Source organism: Caretta caretta, chromosome 8, assembly GCF_965140235.1.
Source record: "Caretta caretta isolate rCarCar2 chromosome 8, rCarCar1.hap1, whole genome shotgun sequence".
Lineage (NCBI taxonomy): Eukaryota > Metazoa > Chordata > Testudines > Cheloniidae > Caretta > Caretta caretta.
Genome location: NC_134213.1, coordinates 42,646,316 through 42,663,376, shown reverse-complemented (window position 1 = coordinate 42,663,376; position 17,061 = coordinate 42,646,316). Strand labels below are relative to the sequence as shown.

The following is a 17,061-nucleotide window of genomic DNA, read 5'->3' as shown; positions in this document are numbered from 1 at the left end:
GTTAAGCCCAACAGGGGGTTCTGGTTCATTCTTTATTCCCCTCGGAGCTGTGAGGCCACCCTGGAGTCCCTCTAGCCTTGTCTGTGCATCGCTGAGTGACTCCCTTGGGTTGGGGGCAGGATCCCTGCAGACCAAATTATCCCAACTGCTACTTCTGGACTTTGTGTTAAGGGGGGAGGTTTATGCAGCTAGATGCAGCGCCAGCACCTGGGGGATATTAACAAGGAGCTGCCTTTAATCCTTTCTCTCGTTCACATAAAACTCTACTACCTAAATGAACAAGCAGTAAAACACACCCTGAAACAATCTGCCTGAGTCTGTAAAGCCACTCACTGCTTTGGGATTGTTTCCTTCCTATGAATGGGTTTTGCTGTAAATTACAGCTCTGCACACATTCCCTTGGGCCGAGCGAGCCTCGTCAGAGAAGCCAGCTCTGATTGGTGTCTGGCTCCCCCAGCCCCTAATTGAAGCCAAATGTGCAAGATGTGGGATTGTGGGACGTTGGCTGGGGCCCAGGAATCCGCAGAATGCCCCGGCGCTCGGCGGCGTCTTGCATCAGCCGGCAGAAGTTCGCGCTCGGCCGGGAAAAGGAATCTGCGGCCCCACTCCGGCGCGTCTTGGGGTAAGTGCTGCGGGGCCGGGAGCCCAGCCGCCCAAGACTCCGGGCTGCCCCAGCGCGGTGGGGCGAGGGCAGAGCCCGCGAGCGGCCGGCCGGCGGGCCCCGAAGTTTTGGGACAAGTTGCGGGAGGTCGGGACGAGCCCCCTCCAAGGGAACGTTCTGCTGGGGGAACGGGGCGCTGCGGGCCGGGCCGGCTGGGGGCGGGATCCCCGCCCCGGCTCCAGCGCGTCCCCTGCCTGCCGCGTGCGGAAACTCCCCAAGGTCCCGCCGCGCCTCTACCCCCGCCTGGAGCGCGGACAGGGCACGGCCGCCCGCGAGCCGGGCTGTGTCCCCCGGGCCTAGTGGAGGGGAGCCCAGGGTACCCGGAGCCCCTCCAGGGGGGCAGCGGGGTTGCCGAGGCTAGCGGTGAGCGGGCTGCGTGGCCCTGCCCGCTCGGTGCCGAGCCGCGGCCCCAGATGCTCCGCGCAGCGCCGGGTAACGGGGCCGCTGGAGCCCCGCTCCCGCAGACGGCGAATTGTAGCCAGAACAGACTACAGCTCCCAGCACGCATCGGGCCAGCCCGCCACTGCAGACCACGGCGCCTGTGGCGCTGCTTTCCCGGGACTTGTGGTCTTCGGACCGCTCTGTCCTGTGGAAGTGTAACGCTGCTGCAAAAACCCAGGCCTCATTCTGGGCTACATTAGCAGGAGTGCTCTAAGCGAGACAGGGGCAGTAATTTGGCGGCTCTACTCCGGGCAGATATAGCATCAACTGCAGTACTATGTCCAGTCCTGGGCTCCATATTTCAGGAAAGATGTGGACAAACTGGAGAGAGTCCAGAGAAGAGCAACAAAAATGATTAAAGGTCTAGACAACATGACCTATGAGGGATGACTGAAAAAATTGGGTTTGTTTCCTCTGGAGAAGAGAAGACTGAGAGGGGGCATGATAACAGTTTTCAAGTATGTAAAAGTTTGTTTACAAGGCAGAGGGAGAAAAATTGTTCTTGTTAACCTCTGAGGATAGGACAAGAAGCAATGGGTTTAAATTGCAGCAAGGGTGGTTTAGGTTGGACATTAGGAAAAATTTCATAACTGTCAAAGTGGTTGAACCCTGGAATAAATTGCCTAGGGAGGTTGTGGAATTGCTGTCATGGGAGATTTTTAAGAGCAGGTTAGACAAACACCTGTCAGGGATGGTCTGTATAATACTTAGTCTTACCCTGAGTGCAAGGGACTGGATTAGATGACCTCCCTTCAAGTCCTACACTTCTACGATGAATATCTTTGGGGCTCTACAGCCCCCAGCTCTGCCGTGTCTGAGGTCTCCATAGTGTTTAACAGGGCAAGCGCCTGGTCTATGGAGGAGCTGTGCCAGTCCTCAGCATGGCCTGTGAAACATTGGCTAGCCTGTTACTGTGAGCCTTTGTCACGGAGTCAGCCCTTGTCACTCCATACAAAGCCAGTCAGGACACTGATAGGAGCATGCCTCCTCTGTCTGAGCATACTGTCTCCAGGGCAAGAAGCTTTGACCTTCCTGGGTCTGACCTCAGAGCATTCAGCATCCCCTTTCTCACAGAGCAGTTCCTGCATGAGTGTACCCGGGCGGGGCTCCTGGGGAAGCCGGAGGGCCCTGCAGCCCAACTCTGCAGTCAGACATGACTCCCAGCCAGCTGGCAGAACAGAAGTTTCAGTAGTCAGGCACACAGCACAGGACAGAACCCACCGGGACAGAAACCAGTGACCTCCAGCCAAGTCTATCTTGGGGAAGGGAAACCAGAGCCAGGGCTCTGGTCCTTCCCCTGTGCCCCAAGCCAGCTGAGAGTGACTTGCTTCCAGCTATCTGGCCCCGCCCTGCTTATTGCTCCTCCTCTGGCCTTTGTCTCGCTTCCTGGGCTGAGTGTCACCTGGTCACATCCCCCTTCTGGATTTTGGGTTATGAAAGGGCAACTATAGCATCGGTGCAGGCAGCTGGAGCAACCCCTGCAAAAGTCACACACCCTTATTCCCACCACCTGACATTGGTGCAATACACAGGGAAACTGAGGCACACACAGCACCCATACAAAACAGGAAGACTCATATAGGCTCACATACAGTGTAACAAAGGAAAATCCCCACTTCGTCACATCTCTCTCCCCTTTGAGACTGAACTGAATGGGGTCACTTTAGCCAGTCACTTTCAGGCCTCCCTCTCCGGGACAAAGAATCAGCTATAACATTTGCACTCCCCTTAACATGGACCACCTCCATCTCATAATCCTGGAAGGACAGACTCCACCTCTGGAGCTTCGCATTGGCCCCTCTCATCTGGTGCAGCCATGGCAGGGTGAGTGGTCCGTGTACACAGTGATGGTCTTGAGCTTCCGATAGGCCACATGGAATCGGATCGATCCATCTTTCCTGGGGACCAGCACCACAGGAGAGGCCCCCAGAGCTGGTGGATGGCTGAATCACCCCTAAAGCCAGCATGTCTCTGACCTCTCCCTCCAGGGCCTGTGCTGTGTTCCCCATTACTCTGAATGGGGAACACCTGAGGGAAGGCCAGCTCCTATCTCCACCCAGTGGACAGCTCAGTTAGTGAGCCTAGGGCGGTTGGAAAACCGCTGTTGGTACAAATGTACAAATAGATAAGCTATTACCAGCAGGAGAGTGGGGGGGGGGGGGAAGGTATTTTTTCATGCTTTGTGTGTATAAAAAGATCTTCTACACTTTCCACAGTATGCATCCGATGAAGTGAGCTGTAGCTCACGAAAGCTTATGCTCAAATAAATTGGTTAGTCTCTAAGGTGCCACAAGTACTCCTTTTCTTTTTGGTACAAATGCAGCGTCTCTCTGATCTCTGCCTGCTGGGCAGGGGTTAGCTGGTCAGAGAGTGAAACTGATTCCAGCAAGGGGCCGGCTCCGGTCTCAGGGAAAAGACCCACCGGGGGTCTTCCCCCTTCTCCCACTGGCCACACATGGCCAGTACCAGCCTCTCCCTGTCACAGTATGGCTTCATCATGTTGACTTGGTCCCCTCAGTGGCTGTGAGCCTGGTTGGGCAGTTCCACCACATCGTTCTCCTCATTCAGCTGCTTGATGACCTTGAAGGGCCCATCCCAGGCAGCTTTCAGCTTATTCTTCCTTTCCAGGATGAAAACCCTCACCTGGTCCCTGGTGCCATAGGCTGAGTGGTCATACCAGACTTTCTGCCTCCCTTGGGCCCTGGCTAGGTTCTCCCTGGCAGGACCCATGAGCTCAGTGACCTTTGCCCGGAAAGTCAGTACATACTCCACCACTGATTCTCCATTGCGGGAGGCCTTCCCCCCCCTTCGTCCCTCACCAAGTCCAGGGCCACCTTCTGAAAAGGCTCCTCTATGACAAGGCTGCCTTATCCTTGTCCCAGGCCATTTGCACCTGTGGACAAGACAGCCCTGGTTGGTAGCTGTCCACCCGGGTGTGGTTGCCCACACGAAGCTGGGGTCTCCGATCCCCTTAGGCTCAGTTTTGCCCCTGCTGTCCCAGTGAGGGCCGGCAGCAAGCCTGCTGCTTTGCTCACAGAATCAGAGCCAGCATGAGCCATCTCCCCTGTGTGCAGGGGGGCAGGGACCATCTCTCTGTCTCATTTAGCTCCAGGGCTCTGTTTACAGACAGGCAGGTATCCTGAGCCTAGAAGCGCCTTCCTCCTGCCAGCCAGGTTATTTGCATTTTCACTGACCACTTCAGTCTCAGCCGATTGGTTTCCTGGATTCAAATCCTTGGCTGTTACAGGAGCAGGGCCTGGATCCTGACCCAAATAGACAGTCATTTCCCCAACAGGAGGTCACCGCCGATATCTTGGAGAACCCCAACTACCAGCCAGTCTGACCCCTCCTGTGTCTGCACAGGGATCTGGGCCATAGGCAGGGTGAGGGCCTTCATCCCTGGGCCCTTCACCCAGGTCACACAGCCCCTCAGCATCTGGTGAGGCTGCACCACCCAGGGCCTGACAACAGTTTTCTCTGTCCCAGGGTCTCTCCACCCCAGAAATGTCTCCCCATTGACCACCACCTTCCACTTCCACTGGGGGGTCCAAGGGTCCTGAGCCCAGGAGAGTACATATATGCTGGGCACAGGAGTGAGAGCCAGTCTGCCATCCTGCCTATCTGGCTAAAGAGCTCTATGGCCTTGGGACCCAGGAAGGGGGCTAGACACCAAAGCCTTTCCGCAGGTCCAGCCTCTTTCCAATTGCCAACCTTCGCAAAGGCTGCGAGACGGGCATCTATATCTCCCTTCTCCTTAACCTGGGGCAGCAATTTAGGGTTGAGGTTCCCTGCAGAATTGGCACCCCGGAGTCCATCCCCAGTCACCTCTGGATAGGTCCCTCTGCCTCTCAGCTCTGCCATCTCCAGTTCCTGCTGCCTCTTTCTCCTGCTGTTCTACTTCATGCCTTCCCTGTCTCTCATGGTCCTCTGACTCCTTCAAACTCAGCTCCAATTCCATCTGTCTCAGATCCACTGACTGGGAACTTGGTGGAGACCCCCTGCCGGTCAGGGACACGGGTCTCCGGGACACCTGGCTGCTCCCAGCCTGGTTTGTGGCCCCAGATGGGTCAGGAACTGGTGCGGGCCTGGGGCTGCCTAGCTGCTCCCAGCCTCTCTCCCGCCCCAAGCTGGGTAAGGAACCGGCTCCTTAGAGCGATCCTCCTCTTCCAACTAAGCAATCAGCTGTGCCTTAGTGAGCTTTCCAATGCGCAGCCGTCTTTCTCTGCACAGCTCCACAATGTCCTTCTTAAGAAGATGGTGATAGGCCATCTCCATGCTGTTCCCAAGTGGTCACAGACTCACAGGCCTGTGCTCTCTCAGCTCCCTGTGAGGAACCCCTTCAGTGTGACAGCCCTTTTCGGGGGCCCACCTCTCAGGGTTAATCCGTAGGCTCCTCCTGGAACCACACCTCTCGTCGCCTCCAGCACATCTGGCTCTCGCCGTCACACCTCTTTGTTTTACTGCTCCCCAGTCACTTACTGCAGGATGCTCTGTCTGTAGGGTGTAGTTTATTCCACCTTTGCCACCAGTTTTCACGGAGTCACTGGGGTGATGCTCTGGAACTACTCCATACAAAGCCAGTCAGGACTCTGGTGGAAGCATGCCTCCTCTCTCTGGGCATACTGTTTCCAGGGCAAGAAGCTTACACAGCTTCGACCTTCCTGGGTCTGACGTTGGAGCATTCAGCATCCCCTTTCTCACCATGTGCTGCCCGCAGTGAGTCCGCCCAGGTTGGGCTCCTGGGGAAGCCAGAGGGCTCTGCAGCCCAATTCTGCAGTCAGACGTGACTCCCAGCCAGCTGGCAAAAAAGCAAGACTCATATAGGCTTACATACAACATAAAAAGGGAAAATCTCCACTTCGTCACAGCCCTGTCCTAGGCACTAGTGCAGGGGAGCTGTGCGCTCTGTTCGGGGCAGGTGGGTTGTAAGGAGAAGATGGACATGAGATAACAAACCCACCTCCAACCAGCCCCTCCACTGCCAGCCTCATTGTCTTGCCAGGGTTCACAGGGGTCTGAGGAGCTGAGCCTCAGGCAGCTGGGCCCAGAGCCTCAAAGGTATCTAGGTGCCTAGCTCTCATTCATTTCAATAGGCATCAAAATACCTGTGAGGGGCTGGGCCCTGCTCTCTTGTGAGTGCTGGGGGTGCTGCATGGACACTTCCTGCTCATTTACTAACCTGAGAGCTGGACGGGATGGCATGTGGGCAAAGGCAGGGTCGGGCATGCTCCTAGACTGGATGCGTGTGCTCTCTCTAATGCCAATAAGCCCGGTCTGCATTCCCAGGGAGGCTGGGAGGCCTGCCCTTGGCCTGCAGGATGGGGGTGTTTCACTGGAGCTGTGCTTGTAGGTGGGTGAGAATTGGACCCTGTCAGGTCTGCAGACCTCTCCTGTTCAGGGCTTTTCCTTTCAGTGTGTGCTAACCAGTGCCTGTGCTAGGGCCTCTGCACACAGCCCCAGAGGGACAACGTAGGGGTGTGTGTGAGATCCAGCCACCCCAAATGTGTGCCACAAGCCAGTGGCAGTGGCTGACATATGCAGCGCTTCTCAGTCTGTGAAGCAGACCACAGCCTCCAGTGGCCATGAGTGGCAAAACCTTGTTCATGGTGTTCCCCCAACATGGGAATAATATAAATCAGTGCTGGGACCTGTTATAGGTTGGGGTTGGAGGTCACTGCCCAGGTTGCTGGGGGGCTTGTGCAAAGAGTCCTCACCTCACCTGCCCATGGGGCACAATCAGCAGGGAGATCTGTGGAGAGAGGGAGGGAGGTCCCTGTCCCAATGCCATTAGTTCAGCTGTTCCCATCTCCAACCCCCCAGCCCCCCTGCAGTTAATTCAGCCCCCCATTCCCACTCCATCCCCTTTCCCATACAGCCAAGTCAGCAGTCTCACACTGGCACCAATACAATATTTACCCCCAACCCCCTCCATAAAACTAAGCCAACCTCCACCCTGGTCAATGCAATTAATTCAGCCCTGGCCTGACCTCTATGTTGGGCTCCATAGCTGCTGCCTGCAGGGGTGCTGGGCCCCTGCTTCCCACTCCCCCAGAGATCAGAGACCGAGAGCCTGGCAGCCCAGGAGCCTGCTGGTTGCTCCCACATTGGGAGGGTGGAGAGAGAAGGCTGGGCTGCATCACCAGGGAGCGGGAGCGGGAGGGGGAGCCAGCAGTTCAGGGTCTGTTCATTTCCTGCACCGTCCCTGTTCTTCTGTGGATAATGTAGCAGTCCAACCACCTCCCCTCCCTCCCCACCCAGAAAAACCTAGGGGCACCTGCAGGTCACTCCCTTTGATCCCCTCTTGGCTCCAGGGGAAGGGCTACTGGAAGAGGGTCTCCTCTGCCTTTTCCCCTCCCTGCTGGTCAGCAGTTGCTGCTCCCTGCTCCTGTGAATGTGGCATAGCAGGAGGGCCAGAGACTGAGCTGCAGTGGGAATGCCCGTTTGAGAGGCCTGCCAATTGTGGCGAGCAGGATGGTGTGCTGCTGTGCACCCAGCAGTGCCACTCCATCTGAGGAAGTTTTCAGCTTGTGGTAGAGCTGGATGAGATACTATGCACAGCAAGTGTCTCAGCCGGTAACAGGAGCCAAGCTAATTGTGGGCATTAAATGCAGCAACTCTCAGTTGTCTGGACTCTCGTACATTCTAAGGCCAGCAGGAACCTACGATACCTAGTCTGACTCATGCCTACCCCATGGCAGTCACCCCCGATTCCTGCACTGCTGATGGAGCTAAAATAGATCTTTTGGAAAGATACCCCCAGTCTTCATCTTCAAACGGTCCATGTAAGTTGTGCTGAGGGTTAATCACTTTCCCTTAAAAACATGCACCTTATTTCCCCTTTGAACTGTGACTGCAGCATCCATCTGCTGGATCTTTTTCTGCCTGTGTCTGCTAGATTAAAGAGACCCTCTGTCACAGTTCAGGGCTGGCTGCACCTCTGCCCCTTCCTGGCCTCTCTGAATTCAACCCTGGAGGTGTCAGGCCTAGTGTCTTTACTTATTCTGGTGTGGAATCGTGCAATTCTCCGCTCTTAGACCTGGCCTTGGGCTACAGGGCCCTGTGTATCAACTGTGCATACCCAGCAGGTCCTACTGCAATTGGCACCTGCGGTTCTTCCCTGCAGGAGCCTTTGACCAGTGCTGAATACAGTAACTAGACAGCTATCTCAATCAAACCTATTGTTTGTTTTAGCTGTAGGAACAAAGCATATAGAGAAAAAGTATTGTAAAAACAATGCACAGTCCGCAAGCATAGCTTGCTCACAAAAAGCCCTTCCATCCTGGAACAGTGATTGTGGCACTTCAGATAAATTCCCCAGAAACGACTCCATTCTTGAGAGAGTCCCTTTTAAAGCCTCTCTAGCCCTCTTGATTTTCTGATTCCTTTTCTGATCCTGGCGTTGTCTGTCTCAAATGTTTGCTTGAGCCATGTATGGATATTTCTTTTCTTCCTGTTTGTTTTTCCGTCCAGCTCCCCCTAAATCAATTAAACCAGTATATTCATACAGCAAACACCCCAATAGCCACATCAACATACAGTATCCGTAAACTGTTACAGGGCAACTCCAATTCCATCACGCCCTGTACTATCAGAAATCTTTCCCATGTAGATACTTATAGATCAGGGATGGTCAAACTTTTTGGCCAGAGGGCCACATCTGGGTATGGAAATTGTATGGCGAGCCATGAATGCTCATGAAATTGGGAGTTGGGGTGTGGGAGGGGGTGAGGGCTCTAGCTGGAGGTGCAGGCTCTGGGGTTGAGCCAGAAATGAAGAGTTCAGGGCGCAGGAGGCAGCTCCGGGCAGGGGGTTGGGGTTGAGGGGTGCGGGCTCTGGCGTGGGGCTGGGAGTGAGGGATTGGGGTTGCAGGAGGGGGCTCCAGGCTGGGACTGAGGGGTTTGGAGGGTGGGAGAGGGATCGGGGCTGGGGCAGGGGGTTGGGGCCCAGGAGGGGGCAGGGGCACAGGCTCCGGGCAGCACTTACCTCAAGCAGCTCCCGGAAACAATGGCATGTCCCCACTCCGGCTCCTACATATAGGGGCAGCCAGGGGGCTCTGCATGCTGCCCCTGCTCCAAGTGCGCTGCAGGGGCAGCTCCTGTAGAGAGGCAACACGCAGAGCTGTCTGGCCACACCTCCGCTTAGGAGTCAGAGGGGGGACATGCCACTACTTCTGGGAGCTGTGTGGAGCCATGGCATACGTGGAGTGGGGCCAACTCCCAACCCCGCTCCCCAGCTGGAGCGCTGGAGTGGGGCAAGCCCTGGACCCTGTTACCCGGCGGGAGCTTGAGGGCTGAATTAAAATGTCTGGAGGGCCGGATGTGGCCCCCCAGCCGTAGTTTGCCCATCCCTGATCTAGTCTGACCTCCTGTATAACACAGGCCAGAGAGCTGCCCCACAATAGTTCCTAGAGGGGATCCTTTAGAAAACATCCAATCTTGGTCAGTGATGGAGAAGCCACCATAGTCCTTGGTAAATTGTTCCAATGGTTAATTACTCTCACCATTAAAAATTTACACCTTATTTCCAGTCTTAATTTGTCTAGCTTCATCTTCCAGCCATTGGCTTGTGTTCTACCTTTGTCTGCTAGATATCCTTGCTGAAGTGTGGACCCAGAACTGGGCACTGTATCAGTATGGTCTCATCAGTGCTATATGCAGAAGTAGTATCAGCTCCCTACTCCATATCCCCTTGTTTCTACCTCCAAGAATGGCATTTACATTCTTAGCCACAGCGTCGCACTAGGATAACAAACTGAACATGAGCTCCACCATGACATTTATGTGCCTTCCAGAGTCATTGCTTTCTGGGATACAGCACTCCATCCTGAGTAAGTATTTAAGTATTACCTACATTCTTTGCTCTTAGATGGAGAGCCTTACACTTGGCTGTATTAAAATGCATGAGTTTTTACATTACACTCATTTTACCAAGTGATCCAAATAACTCTATATCAGTTACCTGTCCTGGTTGCCATATACCAACCCACCAGTCTTTGTGTCAGCTGCAAACTTTATCAGCAATGAGTTTTCTTCCTCTAGATCATTGATCAAAACCCAGTCTCTTCAGGGTACAATTGGGTGAGATCTGTCAGCCAGTTTTAACCCATTTAATATGCAACATAATGATCTTGTATTGTGCTAATTTTCTAATCAGAATGTTGTGCATTTCTAAGCCAAACACGTCCAAGTATATTACATCAATACAGTTAATTTGACCAAACAGCCTTGTAATCTTGTCAAAGACCAATATCAAGTTCCTCCAAAGTCCCAATTTCCATGAAACTATGTTAATTAGTATCACTTATATTTCTATCCTGTAACTCTTTCTTGATCGTCCTGGAGCAGCCATTCCATGATTTTTCCCAGGATCAGTGCCAGGCTAACCAGCCTACTTGGGTTGTCCTGTTTACCCCATTTTAAATAGTGGCACATTAACTTTCTTCCAGTCCTCTCGAACTTCCTAATTGTCCAAGATGTATTAAAAATTAACATCAGTGCTCAGGAAAGCGCCTCAACCAACTTTTTAAAACTCTCGGGTGGAAGACTGGATGTCTTTCTAAAAGATCTGCTGTAGCTCAGACAGAAATTATGGGCTTCGTGCAGGAATCTCTGGATGAAATTTCCCAGTCTGGGTTCTGCAGGTCAGACTAGATATCACAATGGTTGTCTGGCCTTAAAATCTGTAGCTTCATGAAGTTAGCCAGACCTGCTGTTTTTATCTTTAGTAGATGTGGTTTCATAGAATATCAGGGTTGGAAGGGACCTCAGGAGGTCATCTAGTCCAACCCCCTGCTCAAAACAGGACCAATCTCCAACTAAATCATACCAGCCTGGGCTTTGTCAAGCCTGACCTTAAAAACTTCAAAGGAAGGAGATTCCATCACTTCGCTAGGTAACGCATTCCAGTGCTTCACCACCCACCTAAACCTCCCCCACTGCAACTTGAGACCATTACTCCTCGTTCTGTCATCTGCTACCACTGATAACAGTCTAGATCCATCCTCTTTGGAACCCCCTTTCAGGTAGTTGAAAGCAGCTATCAAATCCTGGCACATTCTTCTCTTCCGCAGACTAAACAATCCCAGTTCCCTCAGCCACTCCTTATAAGTCATGTGTTCCAGCCCCCTAATCATTTTTGTTGCACTCCGCTGGACGCTTTCCAATTTTTCCACATCCTTCTTATAGTGTGGGACCCAAAACTGGACACAGTACTCCAGAGGAGGCCTCACCAATGTCGAATAGAGGGGAACGATCACGTCCCTCGATCTGCTGGCAATGCCCCTATGTATACATCCCAAAATGCCATTGGCCTTCTTGGCAACAAGGGCACACTGTTGACTCATATCCAGCTTCTCATCTATTGTAACCCCTAGGTCCTTTTCTGCAGTACTGCTGCCTAGCCATTCAGTCGCTAGTCTGTAGCGGTGCATGGGATTCTTCTGTCCTAGTCCTCTGCACTTGTCCTTGTCGAACCTCATGCGATTTCTATTGGCCCAATCCTCTAATTTGTCTAGGTCCTTCTGTATCTTCTCCCTACCCTCCACCGTATCTACCTCTCCTCCCAGTTCGGTGTCATCTGCAAACTTGCTGAGGGTACAGTCCACGCCATCCTCCAGATCATTGATGAAGATATTGAACAAAACCGGCCCCAGGACCAACCTTTGGGGCACTCTGCTTGATACTGGCTGCCAACTAGACATGGAGCCATTGATCGCTACCCATTGAGCCCGACAATCTAGCCAGCTTTCTATCCACTTTTTATAGTCCATTCATCCAGCCCATACTACTTTAACTTGCTGGCAAGAATACTGTGGGAGACCATATCAAAAGCTTTGCTAAAGTCAAGGAATAACACATCCACTGCTTTCCCCTCATCCACAGAGCCAGTTATCTCATCATAGAAGGCAATCAGGTTGGTCAGGCATGACTTGCCCATGGTGAATCCATGCTGACTGTTCCTGATCACCTTCGTCTCCTCCAAGTGCTTCAAAATTGATTCCTTGAGGACGTGCTCCATGATTTTTCCAGGGACTGAGGTGAGGCTGACTGGCCTGTAGTTCCCCAGATCCTCCTCCTTCCCTTTTTTAAAGATGGGCACTACATTAGCCTTTTTCCAGTCATCCGGGACCTTCCCCGATCGCCATGAGTTTTCAAAGATAATGGCCAATGGCTCTGCAATCCCATCCGCCAACTCCTTTAGCAGTGCAGTGCATCTGGCCCCATGGACTTGTGCTCGTCCAGCTTTTCTAAATAGTCCCGAACCGCTTCTTTCTCCACAGAGGGCTCGTCACCTCCTCCCCATGCTGTGCTGCCCAGTGCAGTAGTCTAGGAGTTGACCTTGTTTGTGAAAGCAGAGGCAAAAAAAGCATTGAGTACACTAGCTTTTTCCACATCCTCTGTCACTAGGTTGCTTCCCTCATTCAGTAAGGGGCCCACACTTTCCTTGAGTTCCTTCTTGTTGCTAACATACCTGAAGAAACCCTTCTTGTTACTCTTAACAGCTCTTGCTAGCTGCAACTCCAGGTGTGATTTGGCCTTCCTAGTTTCACTCCTACATGCCTGAGCAATATTTTTATACTCCTCCCTGATCATTTGTCCAGGCTTCCACTTCTTGTAAGCGTCTTTTTTGTGTTTTAAAATCAGCAAGGATTTCACTGTTAAGCCAAGCTGGTCACGTGCCATATTTACTATTCTTTCTACACATCGGGATGGTTTGCCCTGTAACCTCAATAAGGATTCTTTAAATACAGCCAGCTCTCCTAGACTCCTTTCCCCCTCATGTTATTCTGCCAGGGGATCCTGCCCATCAGTTCCCTGAGGGAGTCAAAGTCTGTTTTTCTGAAGTCCAGGGTCCGTATTCTGCTGCTTTCCTTTCTTCCTTTTGTCAGGATCCTGAACTCTACCATCTCATGGTCCCTGCCTCCCAGGTTCCCATCCACTTTTGCTTCCCCTACTAATTCTTCCTGGTTTGTGAGCAGCAGGTCAAGAAGAGCTCTGCCCCTAGTTGGTTCCTCCAGCACTTTCACCAGGAAATTGTCCCCTACCCTTTCCAAAAACTTCCTGGATTGTCTGTGCACTGCTGTATTGCTCTCCCAGCAGATGTCAGGGTGATTGAAGTTTCCCATGAGAACCAGGGCCTGTGATCTAGTAACTTCCGTTAGTTGCTGGTATAAAGCCTCGTCCACCTCATCCCCCTGGTCCGGTAGTCTATAGCAGACTCCCACCACGACCTCACCCTTGTTGCTCACACTTCTAAACTCAATCCAGAGACTCTCAGGTTTTTCTGCAGGTTCATACCGGAGCTCTGAGCAGTCATACTGCTCCCGTACATACAGTGCCACTCCCCCACCTTTTCCGCCCTGCCTGTCCTTCCTGAACAGTTTATATCCATCCATGACAGTACTCCAGTCATGTGAGTTATTCCAATCACATCATAATTCCTTGACTGTGCCAGGACTTCCAGTTCTCCCTGCTTGTTTCCCAGGCTTCTTGCATTTGTATATAGGCACTTGAGATAACTTGCTGTTTGTCCTGCTCTCTTCGTATGAAGCAGGAGTCCTCCCCTCTCGTGTTCTCCTGCTCATGCTTCCTCCCAGTATCCCAATTCCCCACTTACCTGAGGGCTTTGGTCTTCTTCCCTCAGTGAACCTAGTTTAAAGCCCTCCTCACTAGGTTAGCCAGCCTGCTAGCAGAGATGCTCTTCCCTCTCTTCGTTAGGTGGAGCCCATCTCTGCCTAGCACTCCTCGTTCTTGGAACACCGTCCCATGGTCAAAGAATCCAAAGTCTTCTCTCCGACACCACCTGCATAGCCATTCATTGACCTCCATGATTCGACGGTCTCTACCCAGGCCTTTCCCTTCCATGGGGAGGATGGACAAGAATATCACTTGCGCCTCAAACTCCTTTATCCTTCTTCCCAGAGCCACGTAGTCTGCAGTGATCTGCTCACTTTACCTCCTTTCCGAAGGGTCACTGGAGAAGATGTTATTTATTCCTGATTATCTGACATTGGAACCAAGCTGTGCGGTATAACTAATGCAAAGAAATATTTATTGAACACTTTTTGCATTTATTGATGCCTTTTCTGCATCATGATTGGCAATGTTATCACCTCCACCATACTGGGCCTCTACTACCATTATTAAGATTCCTTTTTATCCTGATGTATTAAACAAATTACTTTATTGTGATGAAGTCAACTGGTTATTGATATTTCATTAATTCCTTTATCTTCTCATATCCGTTGTCTGCAGTTGTTATAGAATAGTGATTTCTTATTTTTATTGCTGTTTTCCTGTCCTAACCAAACTGGTTTTCTAATCGAAATAGCTTGCTGCTGTTTTGTTTTTTGTCTGAGTGATTGCAGATTTCGGAGCATTTAGTAAAACGTTCTTAACTCCCAATCTGGGTTCACACATTGCTGTTTACGTTTTTGCTCACAATCATTTTTACTCATAATTATTTTTAGCTTTGGGAAATTGGACTATTTAAACTTCCAGGTACAGATATTACTGGTTGGGATTATATTCTGTTTGCACATAATGCATGTAATTTGCTCATTGGCATTCATTCATTTTTCATTTGTTCATTGCTGCTATTATTTATTCTCTGTATCTAGGAGTCCCAGTCATGGATCAGGATCCATTGTGCTAGGCCCTATACAAACACAGAACAAAGACATGGTCCCTGCCCCAAAAGCCTACAATCTAAGTCAAATTTTGTGATCAATTCATCTTCATCTATCAAATGAAGTCTAATAATAATTGCAACATTTTTTGTGTTAGAAAATCATCATGTATAAATTGTAGAAATTCCAAAGATGATGTACTACTGGCAGCATGAAACTCCAGCAGATTCAAGTCCCCTCTCCCCAACATAAGTTTCTTCCTTCCTATTTCAGAGGAACAGCCGTGTTAGTCTGTATTCGCAAAAAGAAAAGGAGTACTTGTGGCACCTTAGAGACTAACCAATTTATTTGAGCATGAGCTTTCGTGAGCTACAGCTCACTTCATCAGATGTTTACCGTGGAAACTGCAGCAGACTTTATATACACACAGAGAATATGAAACAATACCTCCTCCCACCCCACTGTCCTGCTGGTAATAGCTTATCTAAAGTGATCAGCAGGTGGGCCATTTCCAGCACAAATCCAGGTTTTCTCACCCTCCACCCCCCCACACAAATTCACTCTCCTGCTGGTGCTAGCCCATCCAAAGTGACAACTCTTTACATAGTCAAGTCGGGCTATTTCCTGCATAGATCCAGGTTTTCTCACATCCCCCCCACCCCCATACACACACAAACTCACTCTCCTGCTGGTAATAGCTCATCTAAACTGACCACTCTCCATAGAGGCTTAAGGAGCTGCTTGTCCTACTCTCCAGTCTGGTTTGCTGGTCTGTGATAAAACCCCACACCTACCTCATCTTGGTCTTCATCATTTAGACCATTGGTCCATTAACATCTCAGACCCTGTGTTTCTGAGTTCTCACTAACTCTAAAGCAGGCAATGGTATCTGTGATGTAGCGTGTCCCTCCTTCCCCCATTTGTTCTTCCTAAGTAGTGTCCCAGTGAATTTTAACATTCCAGTCCTAGATTCCAAGGCTAGAAGAGGTGATTGTGAGGATGTAGTCTGACCTCCTGTATAGCACAGACCAGAGACCTACCTCCAAAATCATTCCTAGAGCAGAGCTTGTAGAAAAACATCCAATCTTAACTTTAAAATGGTCAGTGATGGAGAATCCACCATGAACCTTGGTAAATTGTTCCAATGGTTAATTACTCCCTTTACTTTAGTAAAATTTTACTAATTACTTTAGTAAAAATTTAAACCTTACTTCCAGCTTCTGAAAGTTGAAGCTAGACAAATTCAGACTGGATCATGTTATATCTTTCTCTGCTAGATGAAAGAGCCCATTATTAAATATTTATTCCCCATATGGGTACCTATAGACTGTGATCAAGTCACCCCATAACCTTCTCTTTGTTAAGCTAAATAGACTTGAAGACTCAATCTATCACCGTAAGGCACGTTTTCCAATACTTTAATCATTCTTGTGGCTCTTCTCTGAACCCTCCTTTTCAACATCCTTCTTGAACTGTGGACACCAGAACTGGATACGGGATTCCAGCTGCAGTCATACCAGTGCCAAATACAGAGGTAAAATAACCTCTCTGCTTCTACTCCAGATTGCCCTGTTTCTGCATCCAAGGATCGCATTAACCTTTTTGGCCATAGCGTGCACTAGAAGCTCATGTTCAGCTGATTATCCACTCTGATCCCCGTGTCATGTGACTTCTCCCAACCACTCTCCGTAGTGCCAAGTCAGTCAGATTTCTTCTCCTCCTGAGCATTTCCAGTTCCTCCTGTTTATTACCAGGCTTCTGCCATTTGTGTGTGGACAGCTGAAGAATGTGTTTCCTTTATCATAGAAGATTAGGGTTGAAAGAGACCTCAGGAGGTCATCTAGTCCAACCCCCTGCTCAAAGCAGGAGCAACCCCAACTAAATCATCCCAGCCAGGGCTTTGTCAATCTGGGCCTTAAAAACCTCTAAGGATGGTGTCAAGTCTGATTCCCCACTCTGGCACTTCGAGTGCAGAAGGTGGGGGCCCACAAGGATTTCAAAAATTAATACTGGCCACTCCAGGCTGGTATTAAACTCCCAAGGTCACAGCTTCTCTCTGACCTTGGAGTGGTAGATGCTGCCACCACCCAAATGCAAACTCCTTGGAACCTAGGAAGGCACACTTGGGAATTCCTTCCTGTGGGGTACCCTCAAGTCCTATCACCCCCCCTCCGGGGATGAACTGAGAGAGAAAACAAAGGAAAGTAGCTGGTTCCCCCAGCTAATTAAACAACATATGCACAAACTTCTTAGGACACCAAAAATCCAATCCTATTCTTAAAAAAGGGTAAATTTTATTAAAAAACAAAAAGAAAATGTATCTCAACCTTAG

General features: G+C 50.7%; 1 protein-coding gene across 1 annotated transcript in view; it reads left to right on the top strand.

The window, feature by feature from the left end:
* Positions 1–477: 477 nt before the first annotated feature.
* DDR2 (discoidin domain receptor tyrosine kinase 2) overlaps positions 478–17,061 on the top strand; it is a 165,852-nt gene continuing 149,268 nt past the window's right edge. Inside the window, exon 1 of the mRNA XM_048859659.2 lies at positions 478–622. The gene's annotated coding sequence lies outside the window, so the exon portion shown is untranslated. The remainder of the gene's footprint in view (positions 623–17,061) is intronic.